We start from the raw sequence: 4,630 nt of genomic DNA, 5'->3' as shown, positions 1-4,630 counted from the left end.
GTTGCAGCCATCATTGTTGTTTGGCAGGCCCGGGCTGGATTCGAACCCACCACCTTAGGTGTATGTGGCTGGCGCCTTAGCCACTTGAGCCACAGGCGCCGAGCCACCTGACTACTTCCAACAGCTTCTCATTTGGCTTATTAGTCTTCCAGGATCCAGCTTGACTTTCCCTTCCATCCTAATCACTCCCTATTTTCCTGACTATACCGTACAACCTATTTTCCTAATCAGGCACTGTGTTATTAATAACTACATTCAATCCTCAAAACAACCTCATGTGACAGGTTCTATTATTATCCTCCCTTTTACAAATGAGGAAACTAAAACTTAGAGAAGTTAAATAACCTGTTTAACATAAAGACAGAAAGGGGCCAGCTTACAAAGGAGTTTCTCACATGCTGTGCAATGTATTTTGATGTTAATATACTGTGTCAGAGCCAAACAAAATACTAATACAAAGTATGGCACACAGAAGTTTACATGGAGTACAGGTGACTGAAAAAGGTTAAGTACAAATCTAGAGGAAGGGAGAGATTTCTGTGGGCTGAATGGTTACGAAAGCTTTATACAGAGCTTGGAATCAGGCTAGGTTACAGGGGAGGGAAGTCGGAGGGAAGTCAGAGGGAAGGATCAGACAGAGAATGGGCTGTAAGCAAAGGTTATACAAAATCAGCTCTGACTTTGGTACCAGTGGAAGACTGTGGAGGCCAGTATGGTAGAAGACAGTACAGTCAGGAAAATAGGGAGTGATTAGAATGGGAGGGAAAGTTAAGGCTCGATCCAGGAGGCCCAATGAGCCAAGTGAGAAGCTGTTGGCAGGGCCACTCAGAGGAGTTTAGGATGAATCTGAGTGACTTATAGATGAGGCTGCTGGGATGGTCCATAAGCAGGATGATCAGGGCCTGCAAAAGGGGCAGTATCTCAGGGAACAGAGTATCAGAGTGATGACAAGCACTCAGGCTGTGAGACTGGACTGATCTGAGTTCCAGCCTGATTTTCTAGAGCCTTCAATTCCCTTGATATAAAACAGGGACAAAATCATCTACTTCACTTGCTTGCTATTGGGTGGAAATAAGTCAAATAACAACAAAGATTATATCTAGTAAACTTACTGATATACTGCTCATAATGTTTTTCTTTTTGAGACAGTTTCACTTTGTCGCCCTCGGTAGAGTGCATGGTGTCACAGCTCACAGCAACCTCAAACTCTTGGGCTTAAGTGCTTCTCTTGTCTCAGCATCCCAAGTAGCTGGGACTACAGGTGCCCACTACAACGCCCAGCTATTTTTTGTTGTATTTGTCATGGTTGTTTGGCAGGCCCAGTCTGGGTTCAAACCTGCCAGCCTCAGTGTATAGGGCTAGTGCCCTAACCACTGAGCTATGGGTGCCAAGCCCTTGCTCACAATGTTGCTCCCCAGTACAAGTCCATCATTCCTTTAAATATTCACAAATATTTACAGAGCAACAATTACTTACAAGTCATACACCGACAATTCCTCCTCTATAACATTGTCTCTTCCTAGCCCAGCATGAGCCATTCCCTTTCTGAACTTGTGACCATCTGTCTCCATTATTCATCTCAGCACTTACTCATATATGATTTTGTTGTTTTATTCCAAGCCTCTTCTATCATCTAACATATATGACCTTGCATCAATTATTTCATGTGTGATTTTCTTTCCCATAAAACTAATCATTGTGAGGGACAGAGAACAACGTCTTATTTCTTTGTTACTATCACAAGGCAGATCATACTTAATAAATTAACTAAGAAGAGGGTCCCTAGCTTTGGTTTTACTCAAGAACTCAGCTCCCTAATCATCCCATCTGTTTTCTAGCATAATGCACAGCCTGATACAGTACTGGTTTGCAAAACACTTCTTAACCCTTTCAACAAATAAAACCAATACATAAAATTAATAAAAGCTGATCAGCTCTGGTTAAATTGAGCATGAAGCCTGAAGGACCTCCCTGATATCTGCTCCCAGCTGTCAAACCTTGCGGCACCTACACTGAAGCCCTCAGCTACCGGGAACCAGCCTGCAAACCTATGGAGTGGGAAGCAGAGCATTGTCAGGAGACCCCCAGTTCCCACACTAAGTCACCTAATTAATCTGACCCTTCCCCTTCATTTGCTCTCCAAAAAGCCCTCTCACCATTACTCCCTGGAGAGGAAAGTCCCAGGCTTGAAGCACATGTCTTGAGCACAGGGGATACTTTTTGAAACCAGAGATCCCAAGCAATGCTCATACCAAGCACGGACTATTTACTAAAGCCATCTTTTTTCCCTTTTTTTCCTAACAAATGTCAAACTTCCTTAAAGCAAAGCAAAGCGAAGCAAAAATAACTGCGTAGAGTAATTAGAGCAAAAGTGGAACAAAGAGGCTTTCGAAGTGGCTGGTTAGAATTCTATAAGGAACAGTCCTCACAATACACTTCCCCAACATTCATCAGCAGTCAGAAATGATGGTACAGAAATTCTATCAACACTAGGACCCATCTTTTTGTTGCTAAAATAAATCCAGACAACAGCAATGGGCCTCGAGTAGGCACTTGAATCACCAGTGAATTAGAATTTTTCAGCATTCAGCACCAACAGAAACTAGTCAGGCCTGAGATAAGTGAAAACAGAAGTTGCCATAGTAACTTGCACGGTTACCCTAAAATGGCAGGAGTGGGGGTGGGGAACTAGGTCAGTATTGCTGCTTAACTAGCTCTATTCCTTGTCTAAAACAGCATCACCCTCCTACCTCAGCGCCAACAGAAATAAGAAGCCAGGTGAGCTTTTTGAAAAGGCGGTGGGGGGTGGGGTGCAGGGAGACGCCTAGGTGGAGGGAGAGAGAATCAGGAGGACAGCCAAATAAAGCAGCTCATGAATCTCAGAGCTCCCTGGGACTACCCCCAGGGAAAGCAGTTGCTCATCAAGGGCACCAGTGCTATGAAACTGTTGCTGGGTTACTACAAATCAGAAATTGCCACTTTTCCTGTAGCAGTTTAAGTACATCTAATGGAACACTTGGGAATGCATTATTAATGGCTGGGGCTAGGGGGTAGTGGCAGGCAGGGAGAAATGGGAGAAATCTGAGGCCCCAGTAAGAGGCATTCTTTAGTGGTTGAAAACTATGAACAGGGCTGAAGGATGCTCTAAAAGAGGGAGAGCGGGTGACTTGGGGATTCCTTTCTAAAATAAGAGATTTTGTTAATACAGAACCACAGTGCCCTTTGATACTCAGACCTGAAATGGCTACTAATCCAAGAGGGCCAGAGCAACTCTGGTCTCTAAGCTGGCATAGGGAGTGCCAGGGCTCATTATCAGCTCTTCCACCTGCAGCGCCAACAAATGTGGGAAGCAGGTTAAGCAGAAAGCATTTGGAAGCAGGTGCTGCTCTACTTCCCTGCAGCTGTTGATGTCTGCAAGGGGGTAACTAATGACTTTAACCACTTGGTGTGAAAGCCCTGGTATCTAGAAGATGACAGAAAGAATAATCTTTTAGGGTGGGGGTGTGTCAAAAAAGCAGGCGCATCTTTTTAATCAGTGACTGTTTCAAACACAGACCTCTAACTACGGTACTACACTATCCAAGAGCCTAGGCTTCCATGGGAAAGACCCTGGGGAGGGTATTTTAACCCAGCTGCAGAGTGGAGGAAGGACAGGCTCAGTCTCAAGTTTGAGCTCACGCTTTCAGACACAAAGTATTATCAGCAAATTATCCCCTTGTGCTTGTACATGTCTCTATTCTTCTGCCCTACAAGAGCACGGAGAGAGACTCAGAGACACAGCAATATCCATGATGACCTTAGAGACCAACAGCAGCTCAGACACTGGGAGAGAAGCATCCAGAACAAGTCTGCAGTCTGGACTGAGGAGAAAGACCTGGAGTAGCAGGCAGGAGGCCTCCACAAACACTGTGGCAATAAAGAACACATGCTGTGCAGAAACTGCAGGGGGGCTCCAGAGAAGTCAACCCCTCTTGGGAGGAAACCGTGAGAACAAACCTCTCTCCACAGAGCCCAGAAAACCATTCAGTCTGGCCAGCTCAGAATTATTTTTCTTTTACATATAGCACCACAGAGAGCAAAGAGACATTTGTGAAAAATCATTTTAAAAAACTTCATTCCTGAAAATGTTCACATATGCACAGAGCAGAGAGAATGAGATAATGACCTATCACTCAGTTTCAAAAATGGTTAATATTCTAGGGCTAATCTTAAGGCCTAGACAGAACCCTTCACTAGAATGATTTCTAAGTGTTACACAGCAAAAACCTGCAACCCAAAAGGGCAACTTCTAAATTCACCAGGAACCCCAGGAGGTGGAGATTTTAGGAAAGTAGCAGTGGTAAAGGAAAAGAAACAGATTTCAATTTCAACTCTTGAGTAATGTCCATCACAGTAATTGAACCTGCAATGTGTTTCTACAGGTTATATCAGCTGACTTTGTAATTCCTAAAAGAAGCATTTCTGGCTCAGCACCTGTGGCTCAAGTGGCTAAGGGGCCAGCCACATACACCTAAGGTGGTGGGTTCGAATCCAGCCCAGTCCTGCCAAACAACAATGATGGCTGCAACCAAAAAATAGCCAGGTGTTGTGGCAGGCGCCTGTGGTCCCAGCTACTTGGGAGGCTGAGGCA

General features: G+C 44.6%; 1 protein-coding gene across 3 annotated transcripts in view; it reads right to left on the bottom strand.

Moving 5' to 3' along the window:
• METTL16 (methyltransferase like 16) overlaps positions 1 to 4,630 on the bottom strand; it is a 94,145-nt gene that overhangs the window by 15,415 nt on the left and 74,100 nt on the right. The window lies entirely within an intron of this gene.

The sequence above is a fragment of the Otolemur garnettii genome, unplaced genomic scaffold (assembly GCF_000181295.1).
Source record: "Otolemur garnettii isolate 467f Iridium unplaced genomic scaffold, OtoGar3 scaffold00145, whole genome shotgun sequence".
Classification (NCBI taxonomy): Eukaryota; Metazoa; Chordata; class Mammalia; order Primates; family Galagidae; genus Otolemur; species Otolemur garnettii.
Note: the sequence above shows the minus strand (reverse complement) of the source record. Positions and strands in the feature narration are given on the sequence as shown.